Consider the following 27,175-nt stretch of genomic DNA (forward strand, 5'->3'; position numbering starts at 1 on the left):
TATATTAAAGGATGAATATTCAAATCCAAAGTATAGACCACTAAGAAGTAGTCGAAATGAAGGGCCAATTCTTGATTGTCTCTACTCCCTGGGCTACATTCTCTTTTAAAAAATTTTGTAGTGAGAAAGGTGCTTGTCATTCCATGAGAGTGTCATGCTTTCCTGAGACATTAGGTGAGCTGACCTGGAACCTGAAATGGGCTCTTCTTCCAAACTGTCCATCATCCATTCACCCACTTGTCCATCCATCTGTCCATACATTTATCCATCATCCATCCATCCACCTAAGAAAGAACTTTTGAGAAAAATGGGAAACCTACATCTCTCTCTTGAAAGGACTCAGTTGGCATTTGCAAAGCAATTGATAGAATTTGCCAACACCAGGCAGGCCCTGGGGAGAGGTGAAGCTGGCTACCACTGCTCCCTTTTCCACCTCCAGGCACTGTGAGGCCAGCCCTGGTGATTAAGAGTTTGGAATTTGTGGCAGGATTTTGGGTTGGGTTCAGCCATTATTATTGTTATTCTTATCTGGAATGACTGGCTTGTGTTAAAGGACAAAAACTTCTGCTCTTCAAGGCCAAGCTCATTTTGTCTGGGATTTACGATTCAGGCACATTCCAAATTGGGTAATAAGTTTTAAAACAAGATTATGGAATTCTGGCGAAGAAATCACAGCACACCTGCCTGTGGTCACTTTCTATTTGGGAGATTAAAAGAAGGCAAGTCACACTTTCAAGGCCAGGGTATAAATATACTACCTATGAAGGGACTGTAGGTACTGGTAAAGCACTGCTGATTGGTTTCTGCTCTGTCTTACCAGGTCAACTGCTCAGCTATGGATAACACCCCAAGTTCTTAGCCCAGCATGCAAGGCCCCATCTAATTCAGCCTGACCTAGCTTTCCAGCTTTTCTTTCCAATACTCCCCTTCTGGAAACTTCCACTCCAGCAGATGGGTTTACTTACTTGCTCCTAAAAATGTCTCTCATGGTCCTGCTCCTATTCTTTTGCTCCTGCTATAACCTGAGCTTTGATCACCCACATTCCTCTCTACTTAGATAAGTTATAACTTCTCTTGGACTCCAAATCCTATCACACCTTTTCCTCAAAGCCTAATGTGACTTCAGTGTAGAGGGATCCCTCCTTCCTCAAAATTCCTAGTTCATGTGGCGTTTCTAATCATTTGGAGACTCAACAGAAAGAACATTATGATGTTTTGGGGTTTTTTTCCATTACTGCCTGTAATGGTTAATTTTATATGTCAACGATTGGGCTAAGGGATGCCCAGATAGCTGGTAAAACATTATTTCTAAGTGTTTCTGTGAGGATGTCTCCAGGACAGATCAGCATTTGAATCCACAGACTGAGTCGAGATCCCCTTCACCAATATGGGTGGGCATCATCTAGTTGCCTGGGGCTTTGAATAGAACACAAAGGAGGAAGAAGGGTGAATTCATTCCCTCTGCTTGAGCTTGGACACCCACTTTCTGCTCTCAGACCTCAGCACTTCCGGCTCTCAGGCCTTTGGACGTGGACTGAATGACACCACCAGCTTTCCTGGCTCCCCAGCTTGTAGATGGCAGATCCTACGTCTCTTCTACCTCCATAATCACATGAGCCGATTCCCATAATAAATCTCCTCTTCTATTTATCCGTCTCTCTCAGTGTAGATGATAGAGAAATAGAGATATTATGATGCAAATATAAATATATTCTATTGATTCCGTTTTTCTGAAGAACCCTGATACATTGCCCTAGGCTAACTTTATCTCACTTCCTAGGAAGCTCCTTGCTGACATAGAATCCTTTCAATTTTATGAGCTCTCCCAGGGCTCCAAAACGTCCCCTTTTCTCATGAAATAACCAACATCAGTTTCTGTTGCTTGTAACCAAAATAACCTCTAATTTGTTCTCCATGAACTGGGGATGGGAAAAATCTGTTGAATTAAGTTAAATAAACACCACCAAGATGTTTTAACACTCACATAGGTAGCCAAGAGATACCCTTACTTCTCAGGCAGGACCAATTCACTCGTATTTTATAGTCATCTCTCCCAAGCTCAACTACCCAGTTTCATCAAAATTATAAATGAATAGGAGAATGGTTATTGTAGGTCTTTGATGAGAGAAAGAAAAGAGCTGACAGCCCAGCAAAATGGAGAGAAAAACCACAAAAGGCAGAGCCAAAAATTCAACACTCAAAATGATTTGTGTAGAGGCAAAAAAAAAATATTCATGTGCTCTAAAGGATTAAATGATAATCTAGTATAAAAATCAACGTTCGTGATGATGCCCTGCGTCATTCAGAATAGATTTAATTTTCTGGCATCTTCTACATACAGAAGACATGAAACCAAATAATTCATTTCAGTAACATTTCTAACCCAAGTGTGTAAATTAAAAAAAAGAAGTATGAGGCTCTATAGAATGTTCACACCCAGTGCATTCACACATTCATTCGAGAAGTGTTTACTGAGCACCTACCATAGACCAGGCACTGTCCAGTAGGTGACGACAGAGGGGTGAACGTGATGATGAGATCCTTACTCCACTGGAATTCACATTTATGTAGGGAAGACACTTTAAGGAAATACTTAAATGAACAAGATAATCTTGGATAAATAATAAATGCTAGGATATATGGACACATCAGAGTGAGGATAAATGATATTGGGTAGCCGTGAACGGCCTCTCTGCAGAAGGACATTTGAGGTCGTTCCCCTCCTCCCATCCTGCATTTGCATCCCACACTCCTGGCTCCCAAAGATGCCCCCTCCCAGCTAGAAGATTCCTTGCTTCAGAGAGCCACTACCCAGCTTTCCTGAGGAGGGGAGAAAAAAAAACAGAACAGCCATATTCCTTTGCCCAAGAAGCATTTGAGTTAACTCCAGTCCTGATTTCTAGAAGGACTTTTTGCAGTACCTGGATGAACAAAACCCGCATCAATCTCAAGGCTGTCCAAGTAGGGCCCAGCAAATACGTCAGCAATGGATCACTGACTCTTAGCAGACAAGGCAGATCTATTCCCCCGGGCTTAGCAACCAAGACTCTGCCCCAACACCTAGGAACTGAGAGCCAAACAATGACTGTCACCAATTTAGCAGAAAGTTTGAAGCTGGTCTGTCCCTTGTGTGCTCTACCCTCAAGACATCCAGAAATTATCTAGGGCCGAGGCTTTCCATGGCCTGATATTTTGACACAAAGCCATGTGACAAGCAGACTCTCGGTGGGTCCTCCAGAGCCAGCAACCCGCCCACTCTGGCTCCAAAGTACAATCTGTAACTCCATTCATGCCCTCTGACTGCCAACTCTCCCCAGGAAGCTTCCTTCTTTGTCCATCTGGACATCTGGCATCTTCCTCTAAAGGCTGGTTAAAAAACTTCCACCTACTTCCAGCAAAAATTTTGGAGCAGATTCCAGTTTCGCTTCACATGCCTCAGGAATGTGAGTAATCTCATTTAAGAAGATGCTTGATTAAGTTTTTAGACCCCAAATCAATTTGGTCATTCTTCAATCCCTAGAGCATGGCCCGTCATGAGATGGAAACATTCCTAATCAAATATTGTCCTAGAGAGAAGTCTGGTTTGACTGGTTCAATGCACAGAGATGGGTTCCTGTAAGAAATAATAAGAGCAATTCCCACATATGAAGTCTTTCAGGCCAGCTCAGACCCTCTGGCCAAAGGGGACGCATATGCCACTGGACACCTGGCCTCTGAGAGAAGCCACCAGGTGCAAGGCAGAGAGAAGGACAGAGCTTTATCGCCAGATCTTTGTATAATTCACCTTCCCTAGCTGCCCAGCCTTGTGGTGGAGGCACCTAAAGACCAAGTCCACTGAGCAATTACTTCTATGAAAAGTGTGTTATCACATCATTTAACAGGTCAGTAGAAAAATCTCTCTCTTGATCTCTCCCTCCAACTGCCAGAGCAGCACCTCCCACAGAAGCTATGAGAGAAAGCTGAAATGCAGGAGCACTGAGAAAGAGATGCTTCGTTATTGTAGCTCCTGTGCCTGTCCCCCAAAGCCATGCCAAAAAAGCACATGGAGGAGGTGGCGACCCAAGATGGCGGAGTCCTTGCCACAACATGGAAGGAAAGAAAAGGACTCCCGTAAGACCAACTCTGGGTAACTTGAAAACAGACAAGAAATCACTCACTAAGTTCTATCAAAGGACTATTTTCCCCCTGAGAGTATCGGTGTGATTTGGCATATATGAATGTCTGAATAGTTTCCCTCCATCACCGCTGAGTGGGACTAAGGGGTCTATAAAGTGTGAAATGAGCAGAGGACACGGTGTAGCTTAATGCTAATTACCGTCAGGTGATGTGGCTGGGGCTCCCGTATTTTTACAGCTCCCCAAATCAGAAGCTGATTAGCAGCTATTTAAGTCTGCATTAGAGCTGGCCTCAGATGCTTTCTAAATAAGGGGAATGGTATGGGCTTCCACCAATCTTTTGCCTACTGTTAATCATTTCAAGGACTTGTGTTGTGCCCACAAGGTGACTATTAAGTGATTAACCCATTAAAGTTTTGTTTTTTTTTTAAAGATCCGGCTGAACTTGAGAAGGATCCTTTTTCTCCCTCCCCCAAACCCCACACCTTTTAAGTACCTGAGTTCATCTATTAAAGTGTAAAGGTGTAAATAAATAACTCCAAGGTGTAAATATTAAAGTCTTAAAGGTGTAAATACGTAAGTTATAAAGACTGTGGTGATAAAAGCCAGGGAACTTATTTCTATTTAAAAAAAAAATATTTGTGTTAAGATGATTGCCTTTGATTACAGAACTAGAAATAATTATAAACCTGAAACTTCCTTTTCCCAAATTGTGTTTTCATTTCTTCCAAGGTGGAATAACCAATCTACTGACTTCGTTCCACTTACTGGTTTTCCAACTCTGCGTATTTCCGCTAAGGACTGGGGATTCTTTGCTGTTCTTCTGTGTGGTGTTTTCTTCTGGATGAAGCTCATGGTGGGGAGGAAGGAGAGATGTGGCGTGAAAGTCAGAAGAGCATTTAGTGATATGGAGCTCTCCCAACATCTCATCATCACTTTGCAGAATTACTAATAATATGGATAATCTTATCCTCCAAACTGGCTTTTTTTCTGTATCCATGCATCTGCTCCAAGTCAGAGGCCAAGAAGTCATTTTCAGATTTTCTTTTAACTTTAATACCCACCCACCTCTCATCAATCACCAAACGCAGTTGCGTCCATGTCTGAACTAACTCTTGAATCCACCCTCCACCTTCTCCAGGAGGAGTGCCTGATACCACCGCTGTCATCCGGGACCCAGTTATATCTCACCAGGGCAGTGAGCAATCCCACGATGGGCTCCCTGGGACCACCCTGGCCTTCCCCAAAACCAGCTTCCACCCTGTGCCAGTGTGACTTTTTCAAACACAATCAGAACCCTGGCTCCCAAGGTCCATGACGAATTAGAGGAGCCCCTTGAGCAACCTTGGCTGCCTTCTGGACTGGGAGTGTCTTGAAGGTTGGGAATGCAGTCCTTCCCAGTGCCCCACACACAGGGCCAAGGCTCAATGCTCATAGGTAGAAGGAAGGGAAGAGGGGCAACGGGAAGCTCTTTGAGCTTCATGTGTTGCGGGTGAAATCACTTGTCATCCTGCTCAGCCAACTTCTTTGGGAAAAAAGAGGGCGCCTCAATGGAGGGCCCATTGTCCAGCATGCAAACCATGCTTTCGTCTGGGGAGAATGCTTAGTAGCTAGGTTCGCTTCATGTGCGTGTGACCCGAGCTGTCTCAGAGGACCCCACACTGAAAGGGTCCCCATACTTGGGTTAATGTTCTACTGTCACTTCATGGAAATTCTTTTTTTTTTTTTTTTTTTAAAGATTTTATTTATTTATTTGACAGAGATAGAGACAGCCAGCGAGAGAGGGAACACAAGCAGGGAGAGTGGGAGAGGAAGAAGCAGGCTCATAGCGGAGGAGCCTGATGTGGGGCTCGATCCCATAACGCCGGGATCACGCCCTGAGCCGAAGGCAGACGCTTAACCACTGTGCCACCCAGGCGCCCCTTCTTCGTGGAAATTCTTAATACACTTTTATTTTCCTTTTACACTGGGCCTTGCAAATCATGTAGCCAGTCCTGCCTGGTGAGTATGGAAGTCCCGGGGGCTGTGGCCTCAGATCCTCCTGCTTCCCAGGCCCTGGGGACAAAGACTAAGTCCCTGTCCCCTAATGCACATATTCACCAAGCATTCTTTATCTGAAGGCTGAGTACTTTTTGCATATCTATCATCTGCTATTTTTGAAAGCTATGCGGTCATTGATGAATTTAATAAAATACACATTTGTTGGAAAGAGCTCCTTAATTCACAGTGGCATGTCAGCATTATAAATAGTTTGTAGGAGAGGAAAGTCTCAGTTGGGTTCCAGCATGCCTTTAACACTTTTCTAACACGGGCCACGTTCCCTTTGTCAATGATAGAGAGGAAGTTGCAGGCACAGAATCTTCCCCATGTAGAAACATCTGGTTAGATTAAACATCCCTGGTACTTCCCACGCCCAGGAGCCGGGCGCCCAGGCACCTCCGAGCCCGTCGCCTGGATGCTCCCACCCGGGGATGAAGTAGTTAGTGGTAGAAGCTCTCATGGGACGGCCATGGCAGTGCATTTCAGCAGGAGAAGCAAAGGACACTGGCCTTCCCTTGCAAATGTCCTCCTCTGCTCCTGCCCGTGTTCCCAGCCTGCTCTTTTGGGCACCCACTGACTGTGCGAGCCCCTACAGACTTCCAAAGTCATGACCACTGTGGATTCAGCCTCACCAGGTGCCCAGTCTATCCTGAGCCCTTCATGTTATCCTGCTGCCAGACCACCGGGTTCGAACCTGTTTCTACACCCGGGAGATGCCAATAATGAAAGTAGCCATCGCCAGCACTGCTGTGAAGTTAAATGAGTTAAAGTATATGCTATGCTCAGCCCCGTGCCTGGTAACAACTGCTAGTGTTTGCTATTTATCATTATTCCTGTATCATTTAATCTTTACAACAGTTGGTGAGGGGGGTTTTATTATTATTAGCATCATCGCCATCATCATCCTCATTTTGCAGATCATGGAAGGGCAGAGAGATGAAGGGACTTACCCAAGGTCACCCTTAAGCAAATGGTGAGGCCATCTAAAACGGCCCAAGGTGGTCTGAATCCAGAGCTGGGCTCTTTCACTGCTAAACATTACACCTTCCCCTTGGGACCATTTAGCTGACTGGGGTCGTCTGTGACCCCAGATATTTTTCCACGTCAAATGCATTCTTTGTAATCCTGTGCCTGGTCCCAGATGCGTAAAGCTGCCATCTTGTAATGGTGCTTACTGACTTGTGTCTTGTTCTTCACGGCGTCCTGATTGCCAATCCCCAATCGATTATGAAGGCTCGGGGGTGGAAGTTCTGCATGTGGTGAAGGTAGGAGTTGGAGGCTGGGGCAGGAGATCGACATTTCCTACCTTCTCCTCTTGTGTCTTCCCCCCACCGCAGAGACTGGAAAGTTCAGAATTACACTTCCCAGATGCCCATGAGTTTCTGCCACCAGGAAGGAAGCAGTGAAGGGGCAGCCACACGTCTGCTGCTCCCACTGTTTCTCCTGGCAAGCGTCATTGCTGACAGTCTGGTCTTTTCATGATCTTAAAAGACAGTGGTGCTCTTGGTGGCACCTCGTTCTGCAGCAGGGTTCTCGAAGCTATTCCTGAAAGTCAGCGTGGTGCCTTCATCCTCCTGAATAATTCTGTAAACACTAGCAGATCTTCTTCAGCCTAAACTATCTGGGACACCGAGTAGATTATGTCTGGGCTATTGAATCCTGACCAATATAGCATCTGACAGGTGGAAATGTAAGCGTGACTCAGGGGGAACACCTCCCATTATCAAATATTATCAAATATTTTATTTTTTTTTAAAGTACAGGGAATAAGGTGACAAACATCCCTGTATCCACCACTCAGCCTAAGAAATAAAACATTACAAGTAAAATTGATGATGCCCTATTTCCGTTTCACAACTTGAAACCCCTTCCTCTTGCCCCAAGGGCCTACCATCTTGAAATGGCTATGCGCATGTTTACATTTTTACTTCGCATGTAGCCCTACACCACAAGTAGCATGATTTGGCATGTAACCTTCTGTAGTTTTGCTGTTGTTACTCAACATTATATTTTTGAGATTTGCCAATACTGATATTTGGTCACCTCGTTTTATTCTTGTTAATGGCTGACTGGTATTCCATGTATGAATATATTTCATGCACATTTCCATCACAGTCTATTCTGCTCTTGATAAGGGATGCAGTTTAACTTCCTTGGGTCTTTTGGGGGTAACAGTTCAAACATCTTCAGGAGGGACAGATTCATGTATAATACACTATACTGATAATAGGGACTAAGTGCCCCGGGTGACCAAGGCATTCATATTTATGTCTTAAAACAGTGCACTGGCCAGATCCAGCAGGATCATCCCAGGGCTCCACTCTGCTATCCCCAGACATACCACTGAGGCTGTCCATGACAGTCCAGGCCCCGTGACAGATAGTAGCGGACTTGCTACCAGGAAATAAAAATCGAGATGAAGTGGGTGACTAACTTCTGAAGTCCCAGCAGCCATGCCCCCCAGGTTCTGGGAAGATGCTGATGAGCTCACTGACTAATCATGGAGAAATTCTAATACTGTGCCAGGAGTTCTGGATAAAATGTGTAGCTTAGCTTGAATGATTCAGTAGAGTTTATCAGCCAGGCCTGAAAAAGAGTTACTTTGTCACCTCCAGTTACTGAATCATAAAAAGTAGAGATGCATTTGCTATGGTTCAGTTCGGGTCAGCAGAACTACCCTTGTGGGCAAAGGCGAAAGGAACGGTTTTGCAGCCGAGCACACATAAATTCTCATTCTTCTCATTCTGCGCTTTCTCCGTATGTGACCTTGGACAAACTGCTTCATGTCTCGGAGCTTTGGTTCCTTTGTCTCTAAATGGGAGGTTAAAATAATAAGCAAGTGGATATGGCTGACCTGGTGTTCCATTCCCACTCCTTTGGGTAACGGCAGCCAGAATTCCTTCTGGGGAACCACCCCTCCCCCATTTTGGGTGGAGCCTCCACTCTTAGCTTCAGAAGTGGATGTGGGTCTCCCACTCTTAGCTTCAGAAGTGGATGTGGGTCTCAGGCCTGGGTAACAAGATGACCTATGTCCCCAGCCCACCATTGGTTGGGAGGCAGGCATATGATGCAGTCAAAGCCAATGAGATACGATGAGACTTTTATTGGACCTCCAGGGGTTTTAGGAGGATGTGAACCTGGAGTTGCCAGGAGTGACCAAATTTTTGACCAAGAATGAAGGCCATGCAGCAGACTGCATTGCTGAGAGGTGAAAAGAAGCATTATTTGAGTTCCTGGATCATAAGTTGATGCTCTTGCTGCAAGTTCCTGGATCGTAAGTTGGTCCAGGAACTCAGTGAACTTAATGAAGGCCAAGATCAACTTTTGGGATTTCCAGTGTTTCTTATAAATGTGTTATGTGTTTTGCTTAAGCCAGCTTGAGCTGGTTTTCTGTCATTTGCAGGATCGTAAGTCTTGACCAACACTGCCTCACTGGGAGCTGTGAGAAGTGATTGAGAGGACCTGGAAGATAACCACCGTGGTCCAGATGCCCTCTCCCTGCCTGTTCTTGCCCTGATCCAAAGATTTCTTCACTTGACTCCTTTTTACTTTTATGCAATCCTGAAATCATTCTGAGCTTCTAGAAACATCTAGGAACTATGATCTATTAGACACTCAAATTGAAGATGCCTCACTTAGGAAAGATTGCTTGGCAAAATAATAGCTTTCTTGAAATACTTAAAAGGTTGCCATATGGGAAAGAACTGGATTTCAGCTTGAAGAGCGGAATCAGGTGATTGGGTGGGAGTTGGCAGAAGATGCTCAGATTCGGTGTGAAGAAGGAGCGTTTAGCAGCAAGCTCCGGATCGCACCTCTGAGGTCCCTGGTTTTCCACTGCGGGAGACCTTCGTGCCAAGAATGGACACTCACTGGTTGTGATTCATGGAGGGGACTCGTACTTCAAGGAGACAGTGACCTGGAATGACCACTTACAGGATGCTGGGGTTCTAAATAAAGTGCCAAACAATGACTATGTATGCCCCTAACCTAAGAGCATCCCTAATTTTTCCAGTGTAAGAGGGTTTTGAGCCATTTGAAGATATAAACTTTTAGGAATCTAGATGAAATAGTCAAATGTCTATTTATACTTTAACCATATCAGCCCCATAAATCGTCACACTTATATATTATGTAAAATTATCATATGTGAATTTAGAAAAGTTGAGTTTTCCATTCTCACATTTAATGAAATCACATTCAAGTCCTTCACATGCACTTTGACATTGTTTTGGGTTTTTTTTATTACAATCCCTTTTGAAACATATAATGCTGGATTTGTTCAAGGGTTTAACTTTTAGAGCTGTGGGCTTATGACTATGAAACGCAGCTCAAAGATAGACATTTGGGCAAGAAAAACACCTTTTTTTATTGTGAGTCTAAAGCTTTCTAGCCCCTATCCTCTCTGGTTTCATTGTAAGTGATTTTTAAGGGGATGAGTTTTCTTGGAAACTCGGATATTACCATAGAGCAGAATAAACCATCCTTAGGAACAAATAGAATGTCCTCTGCATAAGGGAAGATACAAAACCTCATCTACGGTGTGTTCCAAAGTAGGACAACATCTTAGATATGTAGATGCAAAGAACAATATGAGAAGGAATATACCAGAAGGTTCATAGTTTGGGTTGCTATCTGAGCTTTGATCATTATGCATGCTGTAGCTTTATTTTCCTTTTTTTTTTCTATATTTCTGAGTTTTCTGGGATCAGCATGAGTAACTTCTACAATGAGGAAAAAAGGACTCGTGATAAAAATAAAAACCTGAGTGGCAGTTACAGAGTATAAACCCCAGTTCCAGATTCCACGAGGCTTATAGTTGTAGCTGGATCAGAGGTCACAAACTCAAACCCTTCCATGTAGCGTAAATGATGGAAGTGCGCCAACTATAATATAACGGGGGTGGGGAGGGCTGTGGCAAATAGGACTGTTGGTCTAACTGAGGCAGGGTAGCCGGTTATTGTCATGGAAGAATGTGAGGCCAGTGATATCAAATGCTCTGCTACTGGATATTTAGATAAAATGCCACCCATGACAAAATCCATGTTCGGTTTGCCCTTGACTCTGACCTCTAAGTTAGGGCTTCCTTTTTCTCTGATTTAGGTATTCAAACTTCTGGCTTTTCCTACCAAACTGCAGATTTTATGTGTTTTTGTTTTGTTTTTTTTTAAGATTTATTTATTTGAGAATGAGAGAGAAAGCATGAGCGGGAGAAGCGGAGGGAAAGAGAATCCCAAGCAGACTCTGCACTGAGTGGGGAGCCCCACGCAGGCTTCATCTCATGACCCTGAGATCAGGACCTGAGCTGAAATCAAGAGTCAGACACCCAGCCAACGGTGCCACCCAGGCGCTCCCAAGCTACAGATTTGAATTGCCCTGTTCCTCTTCAGTCTCCCCAGCTCTCTATTAACCTATTTCACCATTAGCAGTAGTTCCCAAAGTGTGTTCCATGGAACATGAGTCCTGTGAGATGTTCTGTGAAAAGAAAAGGAAGGGTTCCATGGTGAAATATGTCTGAGAAACACCACTCTTCTATTTCCCACCCAGAGAGTCATAGTGGACGCGAGACTTTTAAAGTCCCGGAGATGTCCTGCAGTCTACTAAATAAGCAGACTTTGCTTAGTCTAGCATTTTCCCAACTCACTTGGCCATGGAATCCCCTGAGGGCATAACTTCTATTAACATGTTACTGCTACCGATGTAGTGGACCATGGAACACAGTTTGAGAAACACGGACCCAGGTTATTTGGAGTTCTCATATCCATAGACAAACTAAAGTAAACGAATGTCAGATTGCTTGTCCCTAGATGTGGGGGTGCGTGGGGTGTTGCAAAAGAATAAGCAGAGAAAGATGCTGAGTGTGTCATGATTGGTCCATGTACTGCCCAGTGACAAAAAGTGTGGTTCCCAAAGCCAGACTTCCTGGGTCCAAAGGCCAGGTTCTGCCTTCTTAGTGGTGTGACCTTGAGCAAGTTATAGAACTTCTCTGTGCTTCAGCTCTCTTGACATGAAAGGGAGATAGTTCGAGTGCCCATCTCAAGAACGTGTGCGGAATGAACTGTGTGCAATGTAGAAATATTCATGGCATATTGTAGGTGCTTGAAAAATGTTAGTGACTGTTATGCTCACTCCCCTGCTGACCACCTGGCTAGTGCATAGCTAATAATAATGGCTATTATTCATCAGGGAAATTCAAATCAAAACCACATTGAGATACCACCTTACACCGGTTAGAATGGCAAAAATTGACACGGCAAGAAACAACAAATGTTGGAGAGGATGTGGAGAAAGAGGATCCCTCTTACACTGTTGGTGGGAATGCAGGTTGGTACAGCCACTTTGGAAAACAGTGTGGAGGTCCCTCAAAAAGTTAAAAATAGAGCTACCCTATGACCTAGCAATTGCACTACTGGGTATTTACCCCAACGAAGAGAAGGGCCATATGCACCCTGATGTTCATAGCAGCATTGCCCACAATAGCCAAACTGTGGAAGGAGCCGAGATGCTCTTCAACAGATGAATGGATAAAGAAGATGTGGTCCATATATACAATGGAATATGACTCAGCCATCAGAAAGAATGATCACCCAACATTTGCTGCAACATGGACGGCACTGGAGGAGATAATGCTAAGTGAAATGAGTCAAGCTGAGAAAGACAATTATCATATGGTTTCACTCTTTGGGGACCATAAGGAATAGCAGGGAGATCGGTAGGAGAAGGAAGGGAAAAATGAAGGGGGGGTAATCAGAAGGGGGAGTGAACCACAAGAGACTATGGACTCTGGGAAACAAACTGAGGGCTTCAGAGGGGAGGGGGTGGGGGACTGGGACAGACCGGTGATGGGTAGTAAGGAGGGCACGTATTGCATGGTGCACTGGGTGTTATACGCAAACAATAAATCATGGAACACGACATCAAACACTAATGATGTACTGTATGGTGACCGACATATCATAATAAAAAAATAATAATAATGGCTATTATTTATGTATGATGATTATCTACGTGTTGGAATAGCTAACCTGCATTGGCAGCTTACTGTGTCCCAGGCACTAAGCTAAATCAATTATCTCCTTACAAAAATCGTAGGAGAGAAGTATTACTATTGATCCCACTCTATACATGGGAAACAGGCTTGGAGAGTTGATGTGACTTGCCCTAGGTTCAGAGCTAGCAATGGGAGACCCAGGATAAAACCCTACTGATTGGACTTGAAAGCCCACCCTTGTAATTGCTGTTTTCTGCTGTTATAAAGGCGCAGTCTTTACATTTCATTTAATTAATTTATTTATTTATTTATTCATTCATTCATTTGAGAGACAGAGAGAGAGAGAGCATGAGCAGGAGTGGGGAGGGGCAGAGGGAGTAGGAGAGAGAGAATCTTAAGCAGGCTCCATGCCCACCTCAGAGCCCAGTATGGGGCTTGACCCTGAGATCATGACCTGAATAGAAATCAAGAGTCAGATGCTTAACCCACTGAGCCACCCAGGTGCCCCAGTCTTCACACTTTAGAACAGGAAGAGATCTTCACGGTGCCTCCATTTTACTGGAACCAAGGTCCAGAGAGGTTGTGTGACCCACTGGATGTCAAGTAGATGGGTGGAGAACTGGCAATAAAAGACACGAAAGAAGGAAAGGAAGAGGGATGGGGGTGGGGAGGAGACCCAGAGGGGAGGGAGGAGGGTAAGACCATTGGCCATGAAGGGGATCAGAATACGCCGCCTTGGCGTAAGGATTATTTTGAGCTCAGGCGCCTGGGTAGCGCAGTCGTTAAGCATCTGCCTTCGGCTCAGGGCGTGATCCTGGCATTCGGGATCGAGTCCCACATCGGGCTCCTCCACTGGGATCCTGCTTCTTCCTCTCCCACTCCCCTGCTGTGTTCCCTCTCTCGCTGTCTCTCTGTCACATAAATAAATAAAATCTTAAAAAAAAAAAAAAGGATTATTTTGAGCTCAAGGCAATTAAGAAAGAGCAGACCCAAGAAAATCTCTTTACCCTCCCTCTTTCCATCTAAAAGCAGGACATAAATTTCCCTTTGTAAAGATGTACCCATGTTCCTCTCCTGTACTAGCAAGAGGAGAATACTCTTATCCCTGGAGACAGTACCAACTTGAATCTGCATAAATAGCCTTTCTGGAAGGACCTTATCTTCCATGAGTTTACCCCATATGCTCACCTTCCCACAATTTACCACCCCTAGAAGTCCCAACCCTTTTCTTTTGTCTTATCACTTCCCCATGAATTTTTCACTCTTTGTTAAAATGGTATATAAACTCTCAGGCTTAACGGCCTTACTTTTCTGCAAGACCCTCCTGTACATGTAGAAATTAAAATATTAATGACAAATAAAATTTTTATGCCTTTTCTCCCAGTAATCTGTCTTTTGTCAGTTTAATTTGCAGGACCCTGGGTATAAAACCTAAGAGGGTAGAGTTGTTTTCCTCCCTTACAGTCACATCCAGGAAAAGCCTATTAGTCATCCAAAAGGATGGTCAAGAAGTCCGTTGGGTCTTCAAGCCTGGAGCTCAGGTGCCCCGTTGGGTGTGGAGATGCGTCTCCGATTCTGGGCAACTGAGCCTGCCAGATGCAACTCCCCTGCCAGGAGCCACACAAGACACTGCCCCCCACCTCACCCCTCATGTCCTATGGAATCTCCAAGTCCTATAGGCCCTACCTCTATAAAGCTTCTAGAGCAGCCACCTCGCTCCACCCCCTTGGCCCCCACCTTCAGCAGGCCCACCATCATCTCTCACACAGATGCCTACACCAGCCTCCAACTTGGCCTCCCCAACTCCAGGTTTATCCCTTCCAATCCAACCTCCATACTACGGTCAGGACAAATTCGGTCATATGCTTTGTCTGCTTAAATACCCTTCCGTGACTTTCCTTTGCTTGTCTCATATCCTTCAGCTGTACCCCACAACCCGCAGTTCCCTGAGGGCGCCATGTTCTCCCCCTCCTCTTTGGCGTAAGCTACTTCCTCTGCCTGGAGTACTGTCTGTTCCTTCCACCATCTTCATCCCACTAATTCACATCTGTATTACAGCTCTTCCTCTAGAGACCCCCTCCTGTCCCCCATCTCTGGTCAGTTCCTTCCAAGAACCCGCGGAGCAGCTGGTACTTACCCTCATCAAAGCATTCCCCATGTTGCCTTCACTCCTCTAACTCCCCCAAGAGAATGGGAACAACTCGAGGGCAGGGTGCATCTTTGCACGCCCAATGCCTGGCACATAGTCGGTGGACAAAAAATATTTTAAAAAATAAATCGTTACATGAGCAGGCAACGGATGCTAATTTATACTCTTGCAGTTTAGATCCTCATCACTCTGACCTGATTTGGCCACTCTTTGTATTAGATAACGTGACTTCTGGACCTACAGTTGTGAGCGCCAACTGCATATGTAAGTCAAGATCCCCCAGGGCCAACTTTCTTAGAATGTGCTATCTATGACATTTCTACCAAACTTTATATATAGCTGCTTGCCTCATGTTAACTTGGTTCCAGGAAAAAATAAAAAATCTTTCCTTGTTCACATTCTGGGCTCCCAGCTCCTAGATGGGCTGTCTCATGGGCAAACACTGCCTGGTGTCAGGGAGAGGAGAAACCGGTTTGCTCATTCACGTGAAACATATTCATGGAAAGCCAACTCTGCAGCCAAGAAGACAAGGGGGGTGTTGTGTCTGTCCATCTGGGGCAGTTTTAATAAAGGAACCTGAAAACCAATCCTTCTTAGCAGCCTCATCTGACAAAACCGGATGCCCCAAACCAGCCCAGACATCCTCACCTTAGATACTCTCATTTTGGAAGACTGGGTTGCTAGAAATGAAAATCTGGGTTACCAAATACAATACAGGACACCCAGTGAAATCTGAAATGCAGATAAGTAATAAATGAATTTGTAGTATAAGTATGCCCCACATATTGCATGGGACATACTTATGCTACAAAATGGACTCATTGTATGTCTGGACTTCAAATTTCACTGGGCACCCTGTATTTTTATTTCCTAAATGAGGTTGCTGGTTGGGATCCTGGAAGAGCATGTTTTCCCCGCAGGTAACACCCCCGCCCTCTACTGTTCGGCTGCCCAGATAATGGACAGACTCCACAGGCTGGGAGGAGGGACTTAGCAGTCAGAGGCTGTGTCCGTTCAGGGTACAGGACTGTGTCAGGTCGTGTAGGAGATGGAAGGAGGTTCCCAGGGGTGCCTGGGTGGTGCAGAAGGTTAAGCATCTGGCTCTTGGTTTCAGCTCAGGTCGTGATCTCAGGGTGGTGAGATGGAGCCTCATGTGCTCAGCCGGGAGTCTGCTTACAACTCTCTCTCCCTCTCCTTCTGCCCTTTCTGCTCATGCTCACTTTCTCTCTCAAATAAATAAATAAATCTTTAAACAACAACAACAACAACAAAAAAAGGAGGTTCGCAGCCTCAGCCGCACATAAGAATCACTGAGGTGGCTCTAAAAACATCTCAAAGCACAAACCACGTCCAGATCAGTCAAACCAGAATGGCCGGGGCTGGGACACAGTCTTGGGTATCTTTTAAAGCTCGCGTAGAAGATTTCATTGTATAGCCAAGGTTGAGAACCACTGACCTTGACTCTTTCTTCCCCTCACACAAGTCACAGGCGAATTATCTTCACCTACACAGAGTTTGCTGACCTGTCATTCATCCAGCAAGCAGTCTCCGGAGGCCTGAGACCCTAACTGATGTGCTGTGTGCTGTCCGATGCCGCAAGAATTGTGGTTCCAAGCCCCAACTTGGTTGCATATGAGCTGGAAGGCCTTGGGCAAGAAGAGGTGGCTTTAGGGCTCTAAGCCTCAGCCTTCCTTCCGTGAAGCAGAACCCATCAGGTGGGGTAGATGGTGACAGCCCACCAGCTTTGCGGGCCAGCATGAGGATTAGAGGTAGGAAAAGAGCCACGGTGAGGGCCTGGTGAGTTCCAGACGCTGCAGGGAAGTCCACTATCGCTGCAACCACCTCCTGGGCTCAGGCGCACCTCTCAGAGTTAGCATCCAGGGAGATCTAAATCAGAATCGGAAACTGCTTTTGAACCAGATCCCCACCCCCCACCCCCGTAATGTCTAGGCACATTAAAGTCTGAGAGACACTTAGGATACAAATGTGGATTCAGTGGCCTTCGCAGGGGCCGGGCCTGAGAATCTTCATTTTGAGCAAGTTTCCAGGGGACGCCAGGGCTGGGGTGGGGGTCACACCTGGAGTGCCGAGGGTTTAGAATGGTGATTCTCAGCTTTGGCTTTCCTCCAGCGTCACACTGGAGGCCACGTTGGACCCCGCTCCAGGACAATTGATTGAGAATCAGGGCTGGGGCCCTGAGCATAAGCATTTTAAAAACGTCTCCCGTTTTGCCCTGGGAAATCCAGCTCGAAACCACAAAGGCACACAGCGTCGTTGTTTCCTCTGTCCCACTGCCGTGTTGTTACAGGATGGCTCGACAATGTCTTCCTTTCCACAGCCGTGTCTTGAAACAGGTCACATGTCCGGGTTGCCCCAGGACCAAACCAGCACTGGGGCGATGGCTCGGACCCCTTCCACGACTCTCCTTCCATTCATCTTACACACGTGGCTCTGAGATGCATCATCTTGAAGCACCCTACTTCACTGGCTGAGAAACTTCCAACATCTTCCAGGCAGCGGTGTGCCGGGAAATGCTTAAAAATTGCCCCTAACTCCCACCCCAAAAAAATAAATAAAAAAGAAAAAGGAAAAGCCCTGTGTTTGTAGCATTGTGGGGACTGTGTTTGTCACGCAGGGAGCCCACTCACAGTTGTCACTCTCTTGAGCGTTATTACAAGATCTTCCGCTGGTTTCTTCTCCATCTCCATCCCTAAGTCCCTCCCCCCGCCCCGTGCCTCAGGGCCCAGGTACTGGCAGACAGCTCACCCCCCAGCAGCCAGCCAGACTCTGCCACTAGGAAGTGAGCTCTGGGCTTCCAATCTCTTCATCCCGAGTCTCCCTGCCGCAGCCTCTTTCCCGGGCTGCCGAGGGGCAAGGGCCCGGTGCGTCCTCCTCTGAGCCTGTAAATTCGTGTGTGGAATTCCTCTGCAATCCACAGATGAAAGGTCCCTGAGACATCATTACAGTGAGGAGAGTTTCTGCATCTGTGAAATGGGCTTTGACGAGGCCGCGGAGGCAAAGGCTTGTAATGGGGCAGGATGCTGACCAGTCTGGCTCAGGGCAGGGCTGCTGTGGGTGGTGGGGGTGCACTGAGGAGGCTGGGGGCTCCTGCCTCCCCTCACTCAACCGGAATCCCATGCAATGTGGGAGTAGGGGGTGCAGAGGATCAGGCCCGTGTGTGAGCACACGTGTGTGTGAGAGCATGTGTGAATGCGCGTGGGCGGGTGTGTGTGTGGAAGTGTTTTCGTGGAGAGAATGTGTGCAGTTGTATTCATTACCAGGGCGGAGAGATAAGGTCCTAGCCTTGAGGTCAGGAACAACTCACGTGCTCCTATCCCAAATTCCAAGAACTCTTCAAGCTCCAAATAGTTATCACTCAGGTGATGTTGTTCTTCTGGTTTTGGACCCGTGCCCCACGGGACTCCTCTGGGAGCTGGGGAAGGAAAGATTGGGGGCTAGGCTGTGGCCCACCGCACCCCCTTGCAGCCCAAATGGCTCCATGTGTATCTGTTTTTATAACAGATTTCCTTATAAGATGTCATTTGAAGCAAAGGGTCAGTGGCTTACAAATGCTTCAGAAACACAGGTTGGGGGCGGGGGGAGGGATGCCAATGACAAGGGCTCTCCCCAGTGTCACAATAGCATATCATGAAGCAACACAAACTTTAGGGACAGGTGGCTTGGATCTGCGCTGTGTGATCTTGGACAAGTTGCTTCACGTCTCTGTGCTCATTCCTGAACGTGGATAATAACAGTAGCCGCCTCCTAGGGTTGCTGTGAGGATTACACAAGTTTGTCCTGGTAAAGCACCAGGGGCCGTGCCTGGCACTCAGCGGGGGCTCAGAGACCTTGGTCATTGTCGGGAGTCATGATCTCCCTTTGTCAAACCTGGCACGTGTGGAGCATGATGCTTCCACATACATTTCTTCATCGAATCTGCTCAATGACACTCTAAACTAAAAGTATATTTTGGTCCATTTTAGAGGTAAGGGCCTCAAGGCTGGGGGAAGTCAGAGGAAGATCCAGAGCTACAGTCCCCATCTTGACCTCCGAGGCCAGAGCTTTCTGCAGGCTGTTTCTCAGGCAAAATATGGTCCCGCAAAGCCAGCCCTTTCCCCACACTCCGGCATCCTCCACCTTGCTCTGAGCATGCAGGCAAGAGGCCAGCTCCAGGGATGACCTTGTCTACCCCCCCAAACAACAGAAGCCAGAGGGCCCGACCACAGCCAGTAGGAGCTGAAGGCCGGCGGCCAGAGGGGGGACGTGGTAGAGAGGGCAGCTTTAAAGCTCTTCTAAGTTGCGCACCCATCAAAGCCAGTTTCTCCAGCGGAGCTCTGTTTCAGAGCCTCCAGGGGCTCTCATTAAAATGCAGACGTCTTGTCCCCAAACTATTAAATCTCAATCTCAAGAGAAGAGGCCCAGGAATCTGAATTTAACAAGCACCCCAGTGTGGCTTCCAAAGATAGAGCCCTTATGTTCAGGCCCAGGGCAGGGTGGGGACAGGATGGGTTCTCTCATCTGAACCTCTCCCTGTATCTCCTGCCCAGAAACAGGGTTGAGCCGCCTCTCCTAGAATGCCAGCCCCAGAGTAGCGAGCCTTTCCCAGCAGGGCCCAACCCAGCATAGCTGTGCAAGCCTCGGCGTGCCCGGGACAGGCACTCAGGTCCCATGAGGCTCCTGAGACCTGGGCGGCTCAGCTGCATCAGCCTGTCCTGGGTTCGGGGCCTGCCTCCTCGTCTTCTCTGCAGGTGATTTGTCCTCTCTTCTCCCTCTTGTCAGATGCAACCCCTTCTAGCCCGTCCTACCATGACTCCTACGCTTTTCGCATTTGTAAGATGTAGCCATCGATTTCACATTATTCTGAGACCCCTTCTCGAGCAATATGGAAGCAGCTGGGTGGCCAACACCTGCTGGCCCCTTTTCTAGATGTGGCACCCCTACCCCACACCGCACACACATATCTTCATGAAGTGATCATGGGTGGGGACCCCGGTGGGTGCTGGAGGCAGCCATGCACCCAAGGGGGATTTCCAGGAGCCATGTTGTGGCTCTTTTCCTCACAGGAGGGTACCGTGACCCCAAACAAGGAACGTGAATCAGGTGAAAAGGTAACTCCACAGACAGTGTGTAAAGAACGGAAGTTAGGAGAGGACTTTGTTGGGAGGTGTGTTGTAAAAAGTGAAAATGCAGAGATGATCTTCGTTCAGTCACACGTTGTACTAGTCGTGGATATAAGAGGAAAGCAGATGTGACCCCACATACTACATGCGTGAGCCGGGGGGCTTCTTGAGGAAGGAGTAGGGTGCAGCGGAATGGAGAGAGCAAGGGCCTGGGCTTTGGTGTTGGATCCATCTGAGGCTTAATGCAGGCCCATTGCAAGCTGTGTGACCTCGGGCAAATTCCTTGACCTCTCTGAGCCTCCTGTCCCCATTTATACATGGTGACAGTCATAGAACCACCTTGTGGATTTGTGGTGAAAACCAAACCTGCTTAGCCCAGTTGAGGGACACATACTATGTGTCTAATAACGTATCCCAGAGACCATGATTCCTACTCTTTCTGGATGCCCATAACTGACAGCTCAGGGAGGGAGAGGACTTCCAGACGGAGTCATGGACCAAAAGGCAATTGCGGGTTCTGGTGTCCAGGTGTGAAGAAGGAAAGGAAGCCATGTGGCTCTGAATAATAGTCATGTGATGCCTTAAATGCCTTGTAATAATACACAGCAAATAAATACCTCCTGCCTGAGCCTAGACGCTTCCCCAACAAGCACCCGGTCTGATTCTGCTCCAAGGTTCAAGCCTGTTGCTAAAGGGAGGTTGCTAAAGCTTCTGGGAAAGTCTAATTGTTCCGCAAACAATAGTATTGAGCAGGCCGGCAGCAAGGACAGTGCGGGGGGCCTCGGCGGTGGGTGAGCACTTCTCCTTCAGTCCTCAGCTGCCCTCGGGTGCACACTGCGATGGCTCCTCTCCACCTGCCCACACCGGTGTCTGAAGGGGGGCTGGCGAGCCCCCAGCCGGTGTGTGGCCCGACCCGGACTCGAACCTGCGCCTGTGCGGCCTGCCGAGCTCGCTGCCTTGTTGCCTCCAGACATCGGTCAAGAGGTCCAAGCGAGAGATGTTGCGAGGACAGGGAGAGAAGGAGAGAAGAAAGAGTCTAGAAAACTCTTAAGGACAGGATCCCAACTAGCCCCCAATCATCCCCTCTGTGTCTGAAATTGAGAGGAGTGGTGAGGGTGAGGATGCGGAAAACGGAGCGGAAGCTTGGCGGGCGGGCGGGGTGGAATCTCTCGCTGACATCCTCCTTTCTCACATGACCCCTGTGATCTCCAAATCCCTGAAGAAGTCAAACACTTTGCAATCAGATTAAAAACCGAACCAAACCTTGCAGGCCGGGAGAAGGTGGAGCTGGCAAGGCCGGGGGATTAAAGGCCAAGTCGCAGAGCAAAGTTTGACAATGACAGCCTGTTTGTCCAGGGCCGCCGGGATGCCTGCGGCCGGCGGGGAGCGGGGGGTGGTGGTGCAAGGACAGGGGTGCAGTGCACCTTCCCAGGCCGCCGCCCTGGGGGTTCCCCGTGCCGCAAGGGCCTCCCGAGTGGGGAAGGTGTGAGGCGCAGAAGATGCTGGCAATGAACCACAACCACAAGGGGGGACAGATGACTCCAGTGACCGGAAGAGAAGGGAAGGACTTGCCCGGCTGGCCGTGGTGAGGAATGGAAGAAGCCTGGCTGAACTTTCTGCAGGGGATGCAGGTGTCGGCCAGGGGAGGGGACCCCAGCCTCTCCTGATGGCCTGCAGCCTGGGCGTCTGGTCCCTCACCCCTGCGGCATCTCTCCCCTCCCACAGGAGCCCGGACACCTCTGCTCAGGCCACACTGAAGGAGAGTGTCACGCTATCCCATAGGAAGTGGGGGAAATGCCCTGCACAGTGAGGTCTCTGCAATTCTGGAAACCAGAGTTTGGAAGACCAGGAAGGAGGGAAGGACGGGAGGAAGGAAGGGAGGGAGGAAGGGAAGAAGGAAAGGGAGGGAGGAAGGAAGGAAGGCTGGTTTCAAACTTAGAAATAAATGTCAGTTTTTTCCTACCAAAAAAGAAAAAAAGGGGTCAAATCTAATTCTACCACAGCTTTCTTTAACTAGAAACTAGTCTGGTCCACTTAACCATATGTTTAGAGCTCATTAACCACATTAGAGAAGGGCAAAAGGGCAAAACAAAACAAAACAAAAACCCTTAAAACTCCAGGCATTTGGTCACCCACAAAAGACTGCTAAATCCCAAACCCACACACTGATGCTGTAGGTTAATGAGGAGGGGCAGAGTTTCCGGAAGGCGCATACCAGTGGAAATTTTACGTTAGGGTCAACTTAAAGGACTCACACATACCCCAAACCCTCAGGGCAATCAGAACCCAAAACATAAATAGGATAAGAAAGACGAAGACTCACAATGAGTTATCAATGGGTCCTGGAATCCTTCATGCCCTGGAACAACTGTTTTTCCTCAAAACAATCCTCAGAGCCACTTCCCAGACCAGCACATACTTGCCGAAGGAGCCCTGACTTTGCAGTCAGATAGCTCCAGGTACAAATTCCAGCTCTGCCTTACCCCTACCCTAATTGACCTTGTGCAAGGGCCTTAATCTCCCTAAGGCTCAATACTCTGAGCTGTAAAATAGGGTTCACAGAGTCGTACGAAGTCAAAGACGTTTAAATAGTTATTGAGCACCTCTTACATGGCAAGCCCTATTCTAGGCCATAGGGCTACACATAAACAAGACAAAGGTCTGCCTCTGTGGAGCTTACAACCAAGGTGGGCACGATGAACAAGAAACATGTAAGCAAATAGGGTACACCTGATGGTGATGCTGGGAGGGGGGCAGGCAGGGGCGGGAGCATGACTGCTCTTTTATTTAGGGGGATCAGGCAAGATTCATGGTAAGGAGACATGAGGCAGTGAAGAATGAAATAAAGTCAGACAGGTGTTCGCGCGGGAGGAGCGGGAAGGAAAATCTGGATTTTACCGGAAGTAAGCTCGGAAGCCAATGAAAGGATATGTTGGCTTCTGTTTAGAAAGAATCACCTTGTCTGGTGCAAGGAAAAGAAGCTGGAAGGGACAAGAGCCAGTCGGAGGCCATTGAAACACCGCAGGCAAGCGATGATGGTTGTTCCAGGTACTTGGGCTGAGCCCCTGGAGGCACAGGGTTGCCACCGACAGAAAGGAGGGAAACTGCAGGAGGGGTCGGTTTGCAGAGCAGAAATCAGCTTAGTGTTGGGCATGTTGAAGTTGGAGAAGTCTGTTGGGCAAGCAAGTGGAGATGCGGAGTCGACAGCTGGGCATATGTGCCCGGAGGTTGGGTTACACTCAGCCAGGGACTAAGTGTAGACAGAGAAGAGAAGAGTTCAAGGACTCCAGGACTTAGAGGTCAAGGACAAGAGGACAAAAGCAAAGAAGACTAGGAGTGGTGGGTGAGGCAAAAGGAAAACTAGGGTCCCCAAGGACTCTATGCTAGGAGTCGGCAAGCTTTTTCCATAAAATGCCACATAATAAAAATTTTCAGGGGTGCCTGGGTGGCTCAGTCGGTTAAGCGTCTGCCTTCAGCTCAGGTCATGATCCCGGGGTCCTGGGATTGAGCTGGCAATGCACTCCCTGCTCAGTGGGGAATCTGCTTCTCCCTCTCCCTCTGCCCCACCCACCCCGCTTGTATGCTCTCTCTGTCTCTCTCAAATAAATAAATCCTTCTAATAAATAAATACATAAATAAATAAATAATTTCAGCTTTATCTGGTCTCTGTTGGCACCACTCACCGCTGCCACCGTAGCATGAAAGCAGCTGTAGATGGTACATAAACGAATGGCTGTGCTTGAGCTCCAATAAAGCTTTATTTATACAAATAGGTGGCAAAGAGCGCCTGGGTGTTTCAGTCGGTTGATTGGCCAACTCTTGATTTTGGCTTGGGTCGTGGTCTTGGTTGTGGGATCGATCCTCGCATCGGGCTCTGTGCTCGGTGCAGCATCTCCTTGTCCCTCTCCCTCTGCTCCTCCCCATCTATCCCTAAAACAAATAATAAATAAAATCTTTAAAAAAAAAAAACACAGGTGGCAAGTTGGATTTGGTCTGCAGGCTCTAGTTTGCCAAACACTGGTCAGGCACCCCAGGAATCATGCAGTGTGGAGACGGAACTGAAGACACGGTGTTCTGGAAGCCAAGTGGACAGTGGTTGCAAGAAAGAGCGATAAATGGCATCAAATGCTGCAAACAGGTGGAATCCCAGGAAGGAAGAGAATCAGCCATTGGCTGTAAGAACGCATTGGTCACGGCTGGCCTCTACCAGATCAGTTTTCCTGGAGCCATGAGGGCAAAAGCCCGGTTGAAATGGGTTCAAAAGAGGAGGGTAGGAGAGCATGGGCATAAACATCTCTTTTGGAAAGTTTTAGCTCCTGGAAAAAGGGGATGCTTGGTAAATGGTCATTCCTTTTCCATAAATGGATCCATGATAGAGCAGTCATCCTTGACCTAGAAGTGCAGTTTCAAGGCACTTGCACGGTGCGGGGCCTTTCAGGGATGGCAACGGGGCATTTTGACATTGCTTCAAGAAACTCACATCAGTTATTTGGAGTCAGAAGAGAAACAGAACGTTGGCGTCTAAAGTTGAGTTTGCGGCCACTATGAGTTTGATGGTGTGTGATCCGTGGGCATCCTTCAGACGGGCCCTGGTCTTACAGATCCCAAACACAGGCGCCTGTCATTTATTTATGTCCTTCCCCATGAGGAGAAAGACTGGAGACAAGTGTCTGCACCATGGTTCCACCAAGTCCGCAGCTGGCCGGAATATTCCATTCTGGACTCAGAGCAGCCTGCACGGTCTGTACGGCCAAGCAAATTTTTCATGAACTGGGGTGAGTTATTGGCACGGGGGCCATCCAGTGAAAAAGCCTAAATTTATGCCACACGTTGTTTCTCTGGGAGCCCAAACTATTTCATATAAATTACCTCATTGATCTCCGAAGCCCTTGTGTGAGATTTAGAATTATTATTTCTTTTTCATCGTGACACCCAGCCTGTAGGAAGGCAATAAATACTACCTGCTGATGTTTATGATGTAGGACTGACGACTACGTCGGTGAAATTTGTATTGCGGCTTTGGCCTCAGAGAGGAGCCTTGAGTGGGGAGAAGAGCAGAAGTTTGGTCTAACGGATGATACTGGGTGTTTCCTGGGCCCATCCACCTCCAGCTCCTGCTGGCATGGGGCCCACATTTTGTACCTGCTTCCTTCCGCATTCCCCCTCACCAAACGACAACTCGCTGGACCCAGAATGGATCTCACCCCCGGGACAGTCAGTCTGTTAGCTGGCTTGAAGCCCATGTCTATGCCTGGCATGCCATGCTGATCTGGGCCTGTGCCCGCCTCTCTTGGGAAAGCATATCCCCGACCAGATGCAAGGAGATGGAGAGGAGTGGGCACACAGGGAGAGCCCCGTCACATTGACGGTGCAATTCTAAAGTAAAGATCCATGAATTTCTGGATCGAAGAGGTCCCTGGCACCATCTTGGATACAGATGCCTGACAGATCTCTTCTTAGGGAGCCTGGACCCCATGCCAGCTCCAGTTCTCAACTTTCCAGGAGATTCTGTCTCCAACATGACTACATGCATAAACTTGAAACCAGTTCTTTCTTTTTTTTTTTTTTTTTTTTTTTTTTTTTTGGTCGTGGTGGTTGGGGTTGGGAGGAGTAGGAGACTCCAAGGGATCTTTGTTCTTTGTAGGCAAATGTGCTCAACTCAAACCCTGATCAGGCCAATCCACAATGGCCAAGGCTTGGGAACCCTACATAGGAAACGATTTAAATAGCTTATTGCTCTTGAATTTCTGTCTGCTTAAAAAACAAATACCAGGTGGGGGGGGGGTAGACACAGGGTGCCCAGGGCCCCTCTCCTTTTGTCTGTCTTCTCCCCAAAGTTCTGCACTGCTCTAGGCCACCTCTATTGCGTCAAGCCCAGCTCCTCATTTGTTCCAACAAACCTTCCCTGAACACCTACCCCGAGCCCATCGCTCTAGGCACTCGGGCTCCGGGAGTGAATAAGATGGACTCAGTCTCTGCCCTCCAGGGGTACAATCTAGAAGGAGAAACGATTAAACAAACAAGGACACTATGATGTAACAGAGGATAATTGTGGGTAGAGGGAACCACAGAGAGGTGAAGCAACTGCCTGTCTTGAGGGAATCATGGAGGGCTTCCTGGAGAAAGTGGTGTCTAAGCCAAGGCTTGAGGGAAGAAGGTTGGGGTTACTCATGGTGAACACAGAAGGGTGTGTTACAAAGGCCAGGCCAAACCAGAGTCCCTTAGCATTCAGATGAAGGTAAAACATAATCCAGGGTCCCTCGCAGGGATGCCCCAATGGGAGATTGGACCAGATACACTCTTCCGTTCTTTCTCAGCCATAGAGTCCTGATTCTTGGTGAAGCCTGGAATTCAGTCTGGGTCCACCTCAGAGCTGACCTAAATTTCCATCCTGGGTGCAGAGAATCTTTCAGTCAGAAAAGCAGAGCAAACACGGATGTAGCCGCGCTCACAGGGTCCCAGTCAACCAGGCCTGTGGCAGAGAACAGGGGTTCTGGCCATAAACTCTGGCATATCTGCTGCTGGCACGGGAGAGAACGCACCAGGGGCTGGCTTCCTCAGGGGGCCAGGGCCACTGAGAGCCACCCAGCAGAGGGATAATGGCACATTTTCCTAAGGGTCTCCCTTCCCCCACAGAATGTCTCCCGGGGCTATGTCTGGGGATTGGTTCCAACGTCTCGCCAGCCCAGAATGGGGAGACAAGAGTTCTAGACTTTCTGTGTCCAGGCGTGCATGTGCTAAAGAGAATTCAGCTTTCTACTCT

The sequence above is a fragment of the Ursus maritimus genome, unplaced genomic scaffold (assembly GCF_017311325.1).
Source record: "Ursus maritimus isolate PB19 unplaced genomic scaffold, ASM1731132v1 scaffold_8, whole genome shotgun sequence".
Taxonomy (NCBI): domain Eukaryota; kingdom Metazoa; phylum Chordata; class Mammalia; order Carnivora; family Ursidae; genus Ursus; species Ursus maritimus.